This window comes from Lontra canadensis, unplaced genomic scaffold, assembly GCF_010015895.1.
Source record: "Lontra canadensis isolate GAN:19392208 unplaced genomic scaffold, GSC_riverotter_1.0 scaffold36, whole genome shotgun sequence".
Taxonomy (NCBI): Eukaryota; Metazoa; Chordata; class Mammalia; order Carnivora; family Mustelidae; genus Lontra; species Lontra canadensis.
The window spans coordinates 2,326,296-2,345,278 of NW_022631030.1; the positions used below are offsets into that span (position 1 = coordinate 2,326,296).

Below are 18,983 nucleotides of genomic sequence, written 5' to 3' on the forward strand. Positions count from 1 at the left end.
CTCCCCGCTCCTTCTCTCTCTCTCTCTCTGTGTCTCACTATCTCTGTCTCTCTCAAATAAATAAATAAAACCTTTAAAAAAAAAAAAAAGAAAAAATAGAAAGAAGGGAAATAGAACAATTCACTTCAACTTTTTCCATCTCAACATTAAATCCGTATGTATCATGTAAACAAAAATCATTACCATATACAGTGAAACCTCAGTCCTCTGCTCCTCAGCCTGGGTACTCAGACCATCTCCTCCTCCCCGCATTCCCTCCCCACCCCCCCACACACACAGTGAGGTTTAAATAAAATTAAAAAATAATACTGAAGCCCATGTGATATTCAACTCATGTAACACTGAACAGCAAAAGTGCTACCACTTACAAAACCAACTCCAGATGACATTTTCGTGGGAGTTCCTAAAAACTGCCTGCACTCCTCACGATCCTGCTCAGTCTATTAACCGTGCCCTTTTGGCGCTGAACACGACAGAGCGCAGCTCCTGCATCCTGTCGCTACTGGGATGAACGTTAAACTGAGCTGCTCAGTCACAGGGCCCATGTCTAGTTATTCAACCCCATGTTGGCCTCCAAATCGAATGTGTTTTTCCCTGATTTTGAACTTCTTTTGTATCTTACAATATTATTGTATTTACTTCAAATCCTCTGTGGAACAAAACACAGTATCGATAATGTTTTATTCACATTAGCATTCTTAGTATTTAGTGTCTGGCACCCAAATTCTTAATTCATGTTGACCGACTTTAAGCCTACTGCCCCAGGGCGGTCGTAGCTCAATGAAAGACTTATGTCCAATGTCCACAGCAAGTCTTAGCCACATTATTTATGGCCACGGATCAGAAGCCACAGGCCCTGAGTTGGCGCTTCTGACAATGTTTCTGTCCTTGAACAAAGGAATGCCAAAACTGATTTTAAAACGGTCTATTCCTTGAATCTTTTCAAGGAGAACAAAATAATCATTTCGTTTTTATATAATACAAAGAACTTAAGGGGACGAAAGGTTTTCAGGATTCAACTCTAATAACCATTATTTTTACTTACTTTTCACTTTCACTTTCTACTTTGGGGGGGTTAGGTAATAAAGAAACCTATTAACGTTCTTCCAGAGGAGTTTGGTATTTATAAAAACCGATCACAGGGAAAAAAACTAAAAATGAAAAACGAAAAAAACAAAACCTATCACAGGGATCACAGCAGACCTGTACCACCCTAGTTCTACACATGGCAAGGCATAGTATCTCGGTACTAGAATTCCTGTTTAGACAGGATCAGGAGTCCCAGGGACTAGAGTTTAATTATGACTCATTCAGACAAGCCAAGACATACAACTAAATAAAAAGTAAACTGCTGATTCTGAGATTCGATGATAGAAACACAATAAACTCTACCATGAAACACTGTTTCCCTCTTCAGCATCAAAAGGCACAAGACTGGTCCCTTAAAGAATGGCCCTGTTCATCCCCACACAAAAAAAGGTGGGGGTAAAAATTTAGGGTCCAATCTGAGTCTCTACCTAAACAAGGCAAATCAAATTCTCCAATATTGAGGATCATAAATAAAGAACAATAACGTCTGAAAACCAGTCATGAAGCACTGATTCAGTTATCTCTCTTGGCCGCAGACCATGGAGATCATGTTCAAGAACAAATCTAACAGGGGCGCCTGGGTGGCTCAGTGGGTTAAGCCTCTGCCTTCGGCTCAGGTCATCATCTCAGGGTCCTGGGATCGAGCCCCGCATCGGGCTCTCTGCTCAGCGGGAACCCGCTTCCCCCCCCCTGCCTGTTTGTGATCTCTCTCTGTCAAATAAATAAATAAAATCTTAAAAAAAAAAAAAAGAACAAATCTATTCAACAGACAATATCCGTGTATATGTTCGACTAGCTAATCCTGCACACTTCAACCTTCTTCGTAGCCTCCAAAAGCACAAAACACGGTCTTCTATTCTAGAAGTTGTTTAGAGGCACTCTGTCAGTATATAACTGAGTATCTGCTTACTGACGGGAAAAGTCTCTGTTCACCAGCCAACGGACTTTCGAGAATGAGAGCTGCATATGGCATCTCCCCTCCATGGCCTCCTAATTCCACATCAGTTTGTAGTTATTCTTGTACTACAAGAGTATCGGTTTCAGAATGTAAGCCTCATAAGCCCCCAGGAAAGCCATTCGGGTGGAACTGTTCCAGAAAGTCTCACTTTAGCTCCATAAAGAACCTAGGAGGCCCCATCCATGACAAGGGTGAACAGTAATTGCTCTATCAGCATTCGCCTCTGACCTATAAAGACCAAGGCCTAGAGCTGTCTGTAATCCATAATCCAGTTTAATATTCTGCTAGAACGGTACAAAAATGTGGCTTTCGCTAAAGGCACTGGCATGAAGCTGAAATTGGGATTCTCTGTTACTAATCCTGTGTAGCGTTTGTTCTAATTCTCAAAAAAGTAGGAAAATTCTCCCTCTGTGAAATTGCAAATGAAAAGGGCAGTGGTGAGACCCACTACACTTCCGACAGGCCATATAACAGACTGTCTCAATCACTCATCAGATACCTAACAAACAGTAAACTAAACATTATTTAAAATGAGCAAGTAATCCACTACATTATTCTGGCATCTCTTTCTTAAAGTTTGCTACAGCTATCCCTTCTAAAACTAATATACTGAGTAAAAATGTATAAAATAACCTAATGGATTCTATATTTTGGAGCTATAAGGTCACCGGTTAAAACATTTCTTCTGTGAGGAAACTGGAGATTGAATGTGTTAAGTGATTTGGTCAAGGTCACATGGCCTGTGGCAGAGTCAGGACAACAACTAGGGTCTCCTGATTCCCAGTCTGATGTCCTTCATGACCACAAGGACTCAACAACAACAGAAAGCCCTACTATTCATCGGTGGTAAGTGCAGTGGGCACTTTTCCTCTCCTTCTGTCTTTTAAAAGAAACAATTCCTCACTGTTCTACACAATAGCCTACGTGGAAACAGAGCACATACGCGCTAAATCACTATTCAAAAGTCATTTTAATAAGCATGATGCAACACCGAGACACAATGCCTGTGTCAAATAAGCAGCAAAATATGACCCAATAAAGGCTTTATTTAAGCCAAATCATGTATATACATCCCCACTCCATCATTCAACTATGGCACTGCTTGAGGGCAGAAATCATTCCCTCTGCATCTCTATATCCTACAGAGTACTGGTCTTCAAAAAGTTTTGCTCAAACACCACAAAAACCAAACCGGGGAGTGTGGGGCAGAGAGTGGGACTTGCTTGAATATGTTTAAGTTAATATATAACATTTTTCATTAAAACTTTAAATCACTACAGAGGCCGTATTCTCCCTTATAGATTAATATATGCCAATCTGAAACTGATATTTAAATAATAAAACAATTAGATCACTAATTTAAATGCACCCAATGAAATCTAAACACCTGAGCAATTCGATACCCACCAGCCTCCATTTTAAAAACTGTAAGAATAACATCTTCCTTTCTTCTATAATGTTCGGGGCACCCGGGTGGTTTAGTTGGTTAAGGATGTGCCTCCAGCTCAGGTCATGGTCCCAGGGTCCTGGGACTGGGCCCCACATCCAGGCTCTCTGCTCAGCGGGGAGCCTGCTTCTCCCTCCCCCTCTGCCTACTTGTGCTGTCAAATGATTAAATAAAATCTTAAAAAAATAATAATAATAAAAAATTAAGATAAAATGTTACATTACTTCTTTTTTTCCTTGAATTATATTTCTCTTTTTCCTCCCACGACTTTATTTTACAATAATTTCTTTCATCATACTTAGGAATAATCCTGTAACAAAAATATGCATATGAATTATTTTTTACTTACTTGAAGTATTTCCTTAGATTGATTTCCTGTTAGTAGTATTAGTGATAAACAATTGATGAAAACAATGTAAATATATTACAAATTTTGATAAGTAAACCAAAAAAAAACATAAAAAGTAACTTCCTTTTTTAGAGTTACGGGTCTTAATAGGATGTAGGAAAGAGGGCATACACCTTGATAAAAGGAAGCTTCACACTTGATGCCAGTGTTTTCACTATCCCTTTGTTGGAACCCTGGAGAACTGTATACCTCAAAGACATAATGGTAAAACTCGGGGTGAAAGAAAAGTATGGCTTGTTCTTCTGTCAAGTGTAAGAAGGATCAGACTAAAGGGAGGGTAGAAAAGAAGGGACACCATGCAGGTGTTGTCTTCAGACAAATCAGTTTCAGGAAAAGAGCATAAATGGATGTTGAGAACCAGGAAACTGATTCTCTTAAAACTACCCAACCTCAGTACCTCTAGACATGTACTGCAATTTGAAGACCACTGCGCTAAAGTACACAGCCAGGTTTATTAACCGGAACCCAGTAAATGTTTGTTGCATTAAAATAGCTTAAGAAAAAAATAGTCGCTAAGACCATCTATGTTGTACTGATTTGATTTCTTTCTTTCCTTCCTTTTTTATTTTATTTTTTAAAGAGATTTTATTTATTTATTTGAGAGAGAGACAGAGAGAGAGAGAGAAAGCATGAGAGGGAAGAAGGTCAGATGGAGAAGCAGACTCCCCATGAAGCTGGGAGCCCAATGCGGGACTCGACCCCGGGACTCCGGCATCATGACCTGAGCCGAAGGCAGTAGCTCAACCAACTGAGCCACCCAGGCGTCCGTCTTTCTTTCTTTTTTTAAATCAAATGAGTAAGTCTTCTTTGATAAATGAATGTAAGATGAGATGATGAATGTAAAACCCTGAAAACAGTAAAATAATAAGACTCAGTGGATGGTAGCTACCATTAGGCAAATCTTACTACTTTTTCCCAACTGTCATACATTTATTTAAAAGTAAGGTTAAAGTCTTATTCAGATACAGCAGTATTCAGATATGGTGGTATGATTTCTTTTTTAAAATATACATATAGCTCAGTCTGCCAAAGAGTAATGGTTCAGGACAGCTACCATCTTGGTAATGTTTCTATATATATATATGATGACTTTTATACCACAAACATACAGATTAATTTGAGAAAAACCAAAAGCTTTTTATGCAAACAAGGAAAAACAAAGGATGGCACTGGTGAAAATCTTATTTTTAACACTCAGAGGAAAAACCAGATTGATTCACTTTTTAAAAATTAATAAAAATGTACTTAATTCTACAGGTAAAAAGCCTATTCAGACTTTCCTAATACGTTTATGAGACAGGACCTCTATTTCCCAATATCTACTAAAAAAGATCTGCAAGGTTTACATCCAAGACAGAACACAGGAACTTCTGCCTATCAAATTTAACAGGTCAGAACCTTTAAAATACTTCTTGATTTCTCTGTGTGCTAACAAACGTGAATGGAATCGAACAGACGTTAATTCCAGCCTTTTCTGATCTGCTTCTACCTCTACTCTGCCCACTAGGGCAGGTTATTGGCCAATGAGCAGTTACCAGGCTTAAATCTGGCAAAGTTACTCCCTTTTCCCAAAAATCTTTTGCCTCACTGAGAGCTCAAAATGTAGGAAACCTTATACACCTGTCCTACCACCCAGGCAAACAGGTACGGCGCCAAACCACAACAAAATTTGTATTGGCAATCGGAGAATGAAGGTTTTTGAAATGTAACTCACATACTATAAAATTCACCCTTTTAAAATGTGCAATTCAATGGTTTTTAGTATATTCAGAAGACAGTGCAATCACCATCACTATCTAATTCCAGAACATTTTCATCACCCCAAAAAGAAATTCTAAATCCATTAGCAGTCCCTCTCCTCCCTCCCTCCTCTGTCAATCCCCCTTCCTGTAGCTCCTAGCAACCACTCATCTACTTTCTGTCTCTATGGAGCTGCCTATTCTAGACATTTCATGTAAATGGAATCATACTCTATGTGGCCCTTTGTGCCTGGCTTCTTTCCCTGAGCCTAGTGTTTTCAAGGGTCAACCACACTGCTGCATCATCAGTGCTTCCCCCCTTTACAGGGTAAAATAGATTCCACTATATGTGGAAAGATCACATTTTGTTTATCTATTCATCATTTGACGGGCATTCAGGTTGTTTCCATGTTTTGGTTATTATGAATAATGCTGCCATGAACATCTGTGTACATGTTTTTGTGTTAACACATGCTTTTGATTTCTTGGGTATATACCTAGGAGTAGAAAAGCTGGGTCATATGGTAACTCTATGTTTAACTTTTTGAGGAACTGCCAAACTGTTTTTCCAAAGTGGCTCTACCATTTTATATGCCCACCAGCAATGTATGAGGGTTCCAGTTTGGAAAATAAGCTTTATTTCCCAAAATCTCTTCCTTTACAAACCTTCTGCCTCCCTTTAAAAAATGAGCATGAGAAAAATAAACGTTTTTATTTCACCATCCAATGTGTATTTCAACAACTAGCTTATTTTATAAAAACAATCTCTAGGAAGAACACAAGCATTGAAAGAGAACATAAATGGTATGGCTATAAAATATTGAACTAGCTTAACCAACCACACTAGAACATTCACATCTCCTAATAAATGAGTACCATGACCCCATTTAATTATGTAAGGAGGTTATATACCCATTCTACCTTTGGAAATTTCGGTTTTGAAATTACTTTCAAGGCCAGTTCATAAAGGCAGATAAAATCAGTCTTCCAGTATCATATGCTATACCCTTTTCCTTTCAAAGACCAGATACCATACTACCCAGTTTGATCACCCACCTAATTTGTTTCACAAACATGAGCCCAAATGATTCCTGACCACTTCCACAACTCCAATCCAGCCTTTAAAAAAAAAAAGAAAGAAGGAAAAGGTTTTTTCCTCCTACCACTGAGAATATTATTCAAAATGGAGTTTTAAAATGGCTCTTATACTACAATCATACAAGTTATCATCATTGGGGTAAGCTGGGAGAAAAGAACACAGGACACTATGTACTATTCTGCAATTTCCTGTGAGTCCATAATTATTTAAAAATAAAAAGGTTTTCAAATACAGATCTTAAATGAGAGGCAGAATTTCAAAAGGAAAGTGGGAAAAGCACAGAAACTACTCTGAATAGGTTAAAAAAAGAAAAATGCAATTCACATCACAGGAACCACAGCTAGCCTAGATAAATCAGAAAGTTCCTTCCCAGGTTCAGTGGAAGAGAAGGCAGAACACGGGTCAGACTGTAGAGCATCCTGAATGTCAAGCTACAGTTTGGAACTCCCCTTGTCCACAATGACAGACCCTTGGAACATTTTTTATAACGCATGAGAAAAATAAAGCCGGGCTTTTGAGAGATTAATATGGCAGCAGTAGAGAGGACAGACTGGAGGGAAGAGCCTGGAGGCAGAAAGATCAGTCACCATTACAACAGCCCAGGCAAAGCTGGTTGGCCATGGAACCAGACCAAACGGAGCGTAATGACTTCATGCTCTGGACTCGTCTACAAAGATCCCGTATCCAGCATTCCTTCTGAGCTCTAGATCATGTTTACAATAAAGAAATTATTCACTACAAATTTATATCACTACAAGGGAAAAGCTTTAACATTTCCATCTTCATCGGCCTTGTAAGAATAAAGTTAAAAAGGGGGCGCCTGGGTGGCTCAGCGGGTTAAAGCCTCTGCCTTCAGCTCAGGTCATGATCTCAGGGTCCTGGGATCGAGCCCCGCATCGGGCTCTCTGCTCAGCGGGGATCCTGCTTCCCCTCCTCTCTCTCTGCCTGCCTCTCTGCCTACTTGTGATCTCTGTCTATCAAACAAATAAATAAAATCTTTAAAAAAAAGAGAGAGAGAGAATAATAAACTTAAAAAGGCAGAAACAGGGGAGCCTGGGTGGCTGAGTGGGTTAAAGCCTCTGCCTTCTGCTTGGGTCATGATCCCAGGGTCCTGGAATCGAGCCCCACATCCAGCTCTCTGCTCAGCAGGGAGCCTGCTTCCTCCTCTCTCTCTGCCTGCCTCTCTGCCTACTTGTGATCTCTGTCTGTCAAATAAATTTTTTAAAAAGAAAAATTAAAAATAAATAAATAAAATAAAAGGCAGAAACAACTCTACTTACATCCAAAAAACCAAACAAAAAGGTCTGATAGCAAGTACACTTTCTAGCTTTGGACCGTGTCCCGTTGAGTGAACAACATTAGAGGCTCTCTTCCACTTTGGAAGAAACTTCCTCCCAAAGACTGCACACTGTCAGCCGCGCTCTGACTGCCTTAAGTAGGAGGCTTCATTTGTAATAGTAAACTTCTGGTTGAAGAGCCCACTGAGGTCCTCAACAAACAGTTTTGCGTCTCTAATGTCTTATTTCCAGAAAGCAATCATTTCCAGGAGACGTGAGATGCTGACTGTTGAAACGCAGGAGGATCCAGGACTTTACTGTACGCTGAGCAAACAGCACAACAGATTGAATGTTTACTCAGGGCCCACTGTGTACTGGAGACCGATGACACAGATGATTGCAACAGTCCTGCCTTCAAAGAAGCCACAGTCTACTGGGAAACATACACCAAAAAGTCAATGTAATACAAAGCAGTTAATGCCATTATGGAGGTATGTACGAGATGCTCTGACGACGACGATGATGAGGATGATGACAACGACAACAGCCAATACTGATGAAGTACTTTGTCTATGCATGACCTATTCGGACCATTTTTCCTACATTAATTTATTATCCTTACAACAAGACTAATATTATCTACTTTTTATAGATTAGAGAACTGAAGCATGGATTGACTGAACACTCTTAGCCCAGTCCTGCAGCCCCGTGATTAACCACGTCAGTCAGGTTCCTAACTCTGGGACTGAAGTGCCCACCCTACTGTGCCTAAATGAAGGACCAATTAGCATCGCCTAGAAGGGCAGTTCACACCAAAGAGAGCAACAGAGAGTAGACGGCATCTTTGAGACCCATCATTGAAAGGCAACCAAGCTTTCACCAGACAGACAAGCTGTCTGGGGTGGAGGGTTGCTCATGTGCAGCGAATGGGTGGGGAGACAGCACCCTGAGCAACAAGAATGAACGAGGAGCGATACCAGGAGGGAACCAGCATCAGATTTAAGGGTGCTTGGTTTAGTCAGAGAACAGTCAGAAGCATAATCTTCTCATGGAGGACTCCTAGCTTCCAGGGCCAAGAGAGGAGGCTGTCAAAGACTGAGGTGGTACAGGCCTTGCAGGCTTCATACTTCAGGTCAGAGGCACTCATCTGAGGCCTTTACTGCTGAGTGATGTGAGCAGGTCTGCCTTCAATAAAGATAAATCTGGATGAAAGGGGGAAGGTGGCCCAGAGGCCCGGAGACCAATTAGGAGGTTACACAGTAACTTTGCCAAGAAATGATAAGGAGTGGATGAATGTGAGCAGATGCTTCTGAAGTAGGAGCGACAGTACGTGCTGGCTAATTGGAGGGTCGGGAAGAGAAGCAGATGGGAAAAGCTGAGACCCCCGTTCTGAGTGGAATAGGACAAAAGGAAGATCAAATTTTAAAAGGAATAACAGTAGCACTCATAACAATAGTAATGATGGTGGCCCTAATATTTTTTTTAAGTCAACTCTACCCTGCGATGTGGTGCTCCACTCATGACCCCAAGACCAAGAGTCGCAGGCTCTATCAGCTGAGCCAGCCGGGGTCCCTCTCATTTCCTAAGCTGGTACTACATACCAGCGCGATGCTAAATCCTTTGACAAGAACAATCTCATTCAGTGTTAAGAAGGTAAGTTCTATTACTGTCGCCCTTTCAAAAACGGAGAAACTAGGACTGGAAGAAAGTAAGTCATTTGTTGGAGGCCATACTCACTAAACACTGAAGCCAGAGAAGAAGACTCAGACAGAGTTCCAAGCGTCTGCGGAAGTGTCCAAGTGTGGGTCTCTAGCAGGCCACTGAGTAGCTTCATGGGGACGGGAAAGGGGGCGTGCTAGAGATACAGAGTTACAATACCAACACAGCTACACTACTATTACCATTCCTACTGCTATTTTCTATGAGGCACTTTCTGTAAACGAGATACACTTTGAATGGTTTACGTGCATGGTTTCATCTAATCGACACAATCCTGAGGGGGGCGCTGTTATTCTCATTCTTGCGAGAAAGACACCGACGTGAAGTAAACCCTTCAAGACTGCTCAGACAGAAAAGGATGAATCTCACCCAAATGCGGGGCTTCCTGACCCGAGGAGGGAAGAGAAGAGAAGTGGCAGCAGAAGACAGGGCTGGAGGGAGGGAGTGCCAAGGACTGAATCCCGGAGAATCCCATCCCTGACAAAGCTGGCAGAGAAACAGAGTAGCAAAGGAGTTTATGAAGAAGTACACCAGGGAAGAAAAAGCAAAAACGGAAGGCGCTCCTCACTTGAAAACTAAAGGAGATGTGTAAAAGAATAGGGTAGTTAGTGTCAAATGATACACAGAACTCAGACGTGACCAGAGTTTACGTCGGGTAATAGGATTAGCAACAAGACACCTAAAACCCCTTCCCAGAGCAGTTCAGTGGACACACCAGGACAGTGGGCACAAAGGAGAAAGAGGTGAGGTAGAGCTGGCTGGTAAAAGAGAGGCACTGATAATAGCAATAACGATACCTTTCCTATTTCTTAAGCTATTACTAAGTACCAGTGTTATGCTAAATACTTTTACAAGAACAATCTCATTTAATATTAAATAAGTAAACTTTCCTCTAGGGTTTGTGGGTCACACACTGTCCCATATTTTCCTTTTTCTTTTTTTAAACAACCCTTTAAAAATGTAAAAAGCATGTTAGCTGGGTTATACAAAAAACAGGCCACGGGATCGATGTGAGCACCTGGCAGTAGTTTCCTGACCCTTTCCTAGAGGGTGGTGGTTAAAAGCACAGACTCTGCAGTCAGACCGACTGCTCCTCACTGCCTGGGTGACCTTGGGCAAGTCACTTAACTTCTCTGTGTCTCAGTTTCCTTACCTGTAAAATGGGGATAACAACAGGAGCTACCTCTCTGGGTTGTCATAAGGAGAAATAAATACAGATCAAGCCCTTAGTTACTAAAGAAAAGGTTTATCAGTATGGAGGAGTGGATAGAGGATGGGTAGGCAAGAGTAAGCCAACAGAGAAGGAGAGATTTTAAAAGGAAAAGGACTAATTAATTTTTTTTCAAGTCCCAAAGAAGTGGAGGAACAGGACCAGGATAGTACACGTGAATGCAAGAGAGCAGCCTGTATCCTGACTGCTGGGGAAAAGTATACACCGGTTTGGAGAGCAGCCTGCCAACTTCCATCAAAATTTCAAACGCATGGATCTTTTGATCCCCTCTCCTTCTCTAAAACTTGGCTGTGCATATATTATATATGCATATATATACCCAAGCGAGGATAAAGCTATGAATGCAAGGCTGTTTCTGCTACAGAAGTGCAGTAAAAATGGAAAAAATGAAAGAACTTACCAGTCCATCAGTAGAAGAAAGGTAAAATATAGGAATGCACATCTATACGATGGGTCTCATGTAGTTATTTAGAAGAAAGAGATAAATACGCTGACAGGGAAAGGTCTCTACAATTTAATTTCTTATTTCAACTTTTTATTTTGAGATCACTGGAGAGTCACATGCCACTTTAAAAAGTTAACACAGAGAGCGCCCACGTACCCTTTACCTAGCTGCCCTCGATGGTGACCGCTTGCAAAACTATACTTCAATACTGAAAGTTAATTTTTAATATAAAAGCAAACTCAAACTAGTGTGCCTATTACATCCACTCCCTCTTGTGTATATAAGCCACCATACAGTCTGTGCATGTTGAGAAGATACACACTTCGCTGGCTCCAAGCCAACACCTCTGGAAAGTGAGAAAGGTAAGGGAGGGGGAAGATGAAGGACATTCACTTTATGGACCTTTACACTACTTCTTCTTGGCCACCAAGTGCAAATACGACTTCTAGGATAAAGCAAGTAAACAGGCAAAGGGATTAACTTTTGAAATAAATGCAAGCGCCTATCTCTTCCCTCCAGGGGTTGGGTAGGTGGAAGGAGAAGGGACGACAGCTGAGGAAGCTCAGTGAAGTTTCTAGTCACTTAGTTATAAGCAGAACGGGTGGGTGGATTCATTCTGTCGCAGCCTCCTTGCTGCCAGGCTCTGTTCTAGGCACTGGTGGGTCAAAAATTAACCACATAGGTACAGTCTCAGAACTCCAGGAACTGAGAGCCTACCAAGAAAGGTGGACATTAACCAAAGTTACACAATCATACTTAGCATTATATTACAGCGCAGCAGTCTAGAACACGGGCTCCAAGGCCTGACCACTGCGTGCAAATCCCAGCTCCTCTGCCAATGGGTTATGTGACTTGGGACAAGTGACTTAACACTCTGCACTTCAGTTTCCTTGTCTATAAAATAGAGACAATTATAGGTCCTATTTACTTCCCCATCTATCTAACCCAGAGGGTGCTGTAAAGACTTAAAAGAAAAAAAAGGCTATATATGTATATAGAGAGAGAGAGCGCGCGCGCACGCTCAGAACAGTGCCCGGCACACAATAAACATCATATGTGTGCTATTATTGTTGTTGTTAGTCTCATTACTATTAATTATTTTAGGGTGAATCTAATCTGTGTTCAGACAAATGGAAGGTCAGGTAAAGCTCCTTTGAGGAAATGACATATAAATTAAGTTCCAAAGATGCATACGAATTAAAAAGCGAAAGAGAAAAAGTGTCTGGCAAAGGGCAGGACGGACACAAAGACCCCATGCTACTCATTAGTGTGGCATGTTAAGAATTTGACAAAAGGCCAATGAAGCTGGGCTCAGAGAGGACAGACAACAAGAAAGGGCATGTGAAACTTGGGAATTTTATCTTTATCTGAGTAACAGAAGTTATGATACAAGAAATAACAGATTTCTTGGTTTTCCTTTTTTGGGGGGGGGGTCACTTTACTGGACACGGAGTCTTCTGTGATAGAGGGACATAAACGTGAGCTCACCAAAAATGGGTAAAGATCAGGAAAGAATAGTCATTTTGGTGAAGGAGAAAAGAAATCAGCGACAGGCAAGTAAGAGGGCTACTAACAAGAATAAAAAGCACAGATGAGGGCAGAACTCACGCGCTACCAACTGAACAAATAAGCACAATTCCCTCGTTTCTTCAGGCCCTAAAGCAGGAACATGAAAATGGGCAGTATTGTTAATCCGCAGCCGGAGATGGGCATGGCATGGGGGACAGAAGAAAAAGGTGCAGGAGAACTGAGGATACTTCTGACTCACTGAAAGTAACCAACTATGTCCACGTGGACAAAAGTGATGCTGGGAAGAATGTCACACATTTGGAGACAGGTAAGATTTCAAGGGGCTGGAGGCCTCCGTGAAATCGGAGAGTAAGTTCAGCAAACGGCGGAACTGAAAAGACAGGAAATTGTGTTCAGAGAGCAAATTTTCCAAATTTATGATTTCAGAGGTGGCAGTGGGACCAGCCCCAGGAATAGACTGCCGCAGACAAGTGCAGAGACAGACAGCAAAAGTGAAGATCAAGCCAGAATGAGATTAGGATGTGGGACAAGCAATCGACGTAAACATTAGAGAAACAAGAGATCAGGGAAGAAGTAAGAGAAAACTATTTACAAGGATCTGGAATTAAATGTTCAGTTACAGGGGACACCTGGGTGGCTCAGTGGGTTAAAGCCTCTGCCTTCGGCTCAGGTCATGATCCCAGAGACTTGGGATCGAGCCCCGCATCGGGCTCTCTGCTCAGCAGGGAGCCTGTTTCCTCCTCTCTCTCTCTCTGCCTGCCTCTCTGCCTACTTGTGATCCGTCAAATAAATAAATAAAATCTTTAAAAAAAAAAAAAGTTCAGTTACATTCTAAAATACAGCACCATAAGGAATGTGTTGTTAAGTATCCATAGTAAAACAGGCATGCCTTGCTAATAACAAAGCTTCATTTATTTATTTAGCCAAATAATTTTCAAAGATTCCCTGAATACCATTCCTGAAGAAAAGCTCTCAGAAAGACAAAAAAAAAAAGAAACTTTTCTTAACTTGTTAATTATCTGTCACAATCCGAGGGGCAAGCATCCTAATGGTAGGAACTAAAGATACAGACAGCCAAAATCTGGGAGAAAATCTTTGCAAAACATATAACCGATTTTAAAAAAACAACAACTCCGGATGCCTGGGTGGCTCAGTGGGTTGAGCCTCTGCCTTCGGCTCAGGTCGTGATCTCAGGGTCCGGGGATCGAGCCCCGCATTGGACTCTCTGTTCGACCGGGAGCCTGCTTCCTCCTCTCTCTCTCTCTGCCTGCCTCTCTGCCTACTTGTGATCTCTGTCTGCCAAATAAATATATAAAATCTTTAAAAATAAATAAATAAAAAATAAAATAACAACAACAACAAAAAAAACCCCACCCATATATCTGATTTAAGGACAGGTATCCAAAATATTCTAAGAACTCTTAAATCGCAACACTAAAAAAACAAACCACCACAGAGACAATCAAAAAATGGGGAAAGATCTAAACCTCACCAAAAAAGATGCACACAGATAGGAAATAAACATGCAAAAAGATACTCCACATCCATGTCACTGGGGAATCGCAAATTAAAACCGCAGTGAGATCCCACTACACCCTATTAGAATGGCAAAAATCCAAAGAGCTGACAACACCAAAAGCTAGTGAAGATGGGGAGCGACAGGGGCCCTCATTCACTGCTGGTAAGAAAGCAAGACCAAACAGCCACCCTGGAAGACAAGTTTGGCGGTCTCTTACCGAACTAAACATACTCTTAGCACACGATCCAACAGTCACACTCCTTTGTATTTACGCAGAGAGCTGAAACCTGCACGTGCATTTCACAGCAGCTTTACTCGTAACTGCCAAAGCCTGGAAGCAATCCAGATGCTCTTCAGTAGGTAAGTGGATAAACTAGGGTACATCCAGACAACAGAATATTACCCAGTGATAGAAAGAATGGAGCTATCAAGCCACAAAGAGACGGGAAGGAATCTTAAAGGCACATTGCTAAGTGAAGGTAGCCAGTCTGAAGAGGCTGCCTAATGTACCATTCCAACTATATCACGTTCTGGAAAAGGCAAAATTATGGAACCGGCAAAAAGATAAGTGTTTGCCAGGGGCTGGGGGTGGGGGGGTAGGGAGGGAAGAAGATGACTAGGTGGACCACAGGAAATGCTGAAGGCAGTTAAACCACTGTGTGTGATACTCTAATGGGAGATACGTGACATCATGCATTTGTCCAAACCCTCAGAACTATACGAAATAAATGTGGACCTTAATGTAAACTACAACTTTAATTAACGATAACATACCAATACTGGCTCATCAACTGTAACAAAGGTACCCCACTAGTACAAGATGTTAATACTTGGGGAAATGTGGGGGCAAGGGGATACCTGGAATTCTCTGTACTTTCTGCTCAATTTTTATAAATCTGCTCAAAAAATGAAGTCTATTAATTTAGAACAAAAACTAAAGGTATTATCAATTGACTCATACAAGAGAAAATAATGTCCAATATCAGTAAGGAAATCCATTGAAGAGATTTAGGTGCCAACTCTGCCTGGGCTGGGTCTGGCTCTTCTACCTCCTGGTAATGTTGCTGTGAGCAAGTCATAAACTTCTCCAAGTCTCAGCTTCTCTACTTGGAAATAACCATCATAGAGTTAAGATTAACTGAGTGCAGGGGCGCCTGTGTGGCTCAGTGGGTTAAAGCCTCTGCCTTCGGCTCAGGTCGTGGTCCCGGGGTCCTGGGATCGAGCCCCTCTCTGCTCAGCGGAGAGCCTGCTTCTCCCCCGCCTCTCTGCCTGCCTCTCTGCCTATTTGTGATCTCTGTCCGTCAAATAAATAAATAAAATCTTAAAAAAAAAAAAAAAAGATTAACTGAGTGCATATACATAAAGCACTGAGACCAGTGACTAGAATAAAGTGTTTAACAAATATTAGCCCCCTGTTACTCAAAGGTCTATAAAAGTATAAATCAAAATCACATGGGCCTTGTCAGAAATGCAGACTCTCAGCCCACCCCAGACCTACTGAGTCTGCATTTTTCCTGATAGGCCATCTTTTTTTCCCTAAGTTTTTATTTAAATTTTTACTTAAAGTGTAATAGTTTCAGGTGTACAATACAGTGATCCAACAACTACATACAAGACGCAGCACCCATCACAAGCACACTCCTTAATCTCCTTCACCTAGTTCACCCATCCCCCCCAACCAGCAGTTTGTTCTCTATAGTTAAGAGTCTTCTGTTTCTTGATTTCCTTCTCTCTTCTTTCCCTTTGCTCATTTGTTTTGTTTCTTAAATTCCACATGAGTGAAACCATATGGTTTGTCTTTCTCTGGCTTATTTCTCTTAGCCTTTTACCCTCTAGCTCCATCTATGTCACTGCGAATGGCACGATTTCATTCTTTTTAATGGCGGAATAATATTCTGGTGTGTGTGTGTGTGTGTGTGTGTGTGTGCGCGTGCGTGTGTGTGTGTGTGTGTGTAATACACACACATCTTCTTTATCCATTCATCAGTCAATGGACACTTGGGCTGTTTCCATAATTTGGCTATTGTAGATAACGTTGAGTAAACATCGGGGTGCATGTGTCCCTCTGAATTAGTATTCCTATATTCTTTGGGTAAACACCTAGTAGCGCAACTGCTTGAATCTGCATTTTAATAAGATCCCTCAGGTAATTTCTGCACACAAACATAAAGTTGAGAAGCACAGTATTAGGTGGTATTATTACCACCATAACTACTCTTCAATATTGTCACTAAAAAAGGAGCATAAGCATTGGGAGAGTCCAAATTACCATTTGCACATGATTATGATTAGAATACTTTAAAAAGAGAAGGAGAATCAACTGTAATAGTTAAAGAGATTCCAAAACATTCTATAAAGTGACCATAATTAAAACACGTAGTACAGGTACACAGATAAGCACCCTTTGTCAAGAGTCTATTTTAAGGGGCACCCGGCTGGTTTGGCAGGTAGGGCATGCAACTCTTGATCTTGGGGTTGTGAGTTCAAGCCCTACATCAGGTGCAGAAATTACTTAAAAATAACATCTTTTTAAATAAATAAGATTCTGTGTTAACAAGATCATTTCAAATAAGCACACAAGTGATAAACTATTAGGACAAATGCTACCAAAAAAAAAATTTTTTTTTTGAAAATCCATATCCTTATCTCACATAATACTGAAAATATATTCCAAGTGCATTTAAAACCTAAATCTTAAAAATAAATTTACAAAGCCCTAGAAGAAAATACAGAATATTTTTATTGTTCAGATGGGTACCTACACTCCTGAGGATACCATAAAACCCAGGAGTCCCAGTGGAATGATACAGAGAGGATTAGCATGACCCCAGCACAAGGATGACACGAAAATTTGTGAAATGTTCCATATTTTTAATACAGACATGTAAAAAAATAAATAAATAAAATCTTTAAATAACAAAAGACACCATAAGTTAAAAGTTAAGACAAATTATATGAGAGAAAATACTTACACTACATATAATGAAGCATTAATAACCATATAAGAATTTTTAAAGTCCTAGACATGATTAAGAAAATGAATACTAAGATTTCAAAAAATTAACAGAAAAAAGGGGGTAGGGGAAATTAAAGTAGAATTTTATATATGTAAAGAGACTGAATTACAAAATCTGCACCAGCACAAAATAAAATAAACCACCGAAATCTACCTACAAATATTTGCATGTGCTCTGAAAAAGACACGAAAGAACATGTACCAAACTGTTAACAGTAGTTACAGCTACAGAGTAAAATCGGGAATGGAGGAAGCATTTTGCTTTTCCCTTCATAAATTTCTATAAATGGACTCTTTACAATGAACATTTTTTAAACTTATCTTTGTTTAATTATAAAAGAAAAAAGTACTGAGTGATAGTTTTAACTTAAAAGGCTAATACTTTCACAAGCTTCCTGGTTTTCTCAACAACTACTTAACCCCAAAAGCTTATAACATCTGGAAAATATATTATTGTTATCAAAACTTTCCTAAGAATCTTTTAAGTAAAAATATGCCAACTTTTCTCCTCCCCAAAGAGACCACAATGTTCAATTTCTAGTGGCCCTCTGTTCAAAGCTAGTTCCAACCTAATTTCCAAATGCAGTGTCTAAACCAGACAAGAAATTTAGCAACGTAACACAGAATATCGAAATGAAAACCACATGTTCAAAATATGCCTCCAAGTAACAGACAGCAACTGGAGAAGAGTTAACTGCTAGTAACTCCACACTCACTTCAGTTTCAATTCTGAATCATTTCTCTGTCACTAAACTGGAAAAAAAATTTTTTTTCAGCCATTTGTCATCTCTGACTAAACACAGGCTTCAGCCCCCAAATCACTAAGTGTAGAGAAGTACATGCCCTCACAAAGACTGCCAATAGAAGGGTTTTTCCAGAAAAAGTGGTTCATATACACAGCAGGAAAATCTTGTACTACAGGGAACTTGGTTACCACCTTAATTCCCTCAACCAATTTGGAAACTACTGGAAGTAAATGACTAAGAAGTAAAACATATGAGGAAAGATGAAAAAAATATATTTCTACGTACTGAAAACCACATAAAGTGGTTCAAGTTTGCTTTTAGTTGCCTTCTGCTGAAGTTAGAATATTAAATTCTTTTGCTCTGTATGAATCAGAAGTTAGTTTCTCTGGTTTCTTACAACACACAAAATTTTCAGCTGCTAAAATGTATTATACAACTACTTAGAGGGTTTGTTTTTTTTTACTACTTATGCTTAACAAAATGTATTACATGTAGATCTGCCCAATACTAACTATTCCTCATGTCATTAGACCTGAATTTATTAAAATGATAAAAAACTGCCAGGTCTTGGAACTAAATATCCCCCTCTTTCCCTAAAACTGTCACTCAAACACGATGAATCTAAAACAATCAGTAGCCATATCTCAGAAGATAACCAAAAGGAAGCCATAAATGAATGAGACTGGCATTCTCCTCACAAAGGAGAGAAGAGAGTCGTTACCCTTCACCATATATATAAGAAGCATATATGGTCTCTTG

The 18,983-nt window shown here is 40.3% G+C and overlaps 1 protein-coding gene and 1 non-coding gene across 9 annotated transcripts in view; one reads left to right on the forward strand and one right to left on the reverse strand.

Annotated features, from left to right (window-relative positions):
• SIK3 (SIK family kinase 3) overlaps positions 1 to 18,983 on the reverse strand; it is a 251,897-nt gene that overhangs the window by 202,570 nt on the left and 30,344 nt on the right. The gene's annotated exons all lie outside the window — the stretch shown is intronic.
• Positions 17,233 to 17,335, forward strand: LOC116874406. The gene has a single exon (XR_004383986.1). It is a non-coding gene; the product is annotated as a U6 spliceosomal RNA (small nuclear RNA).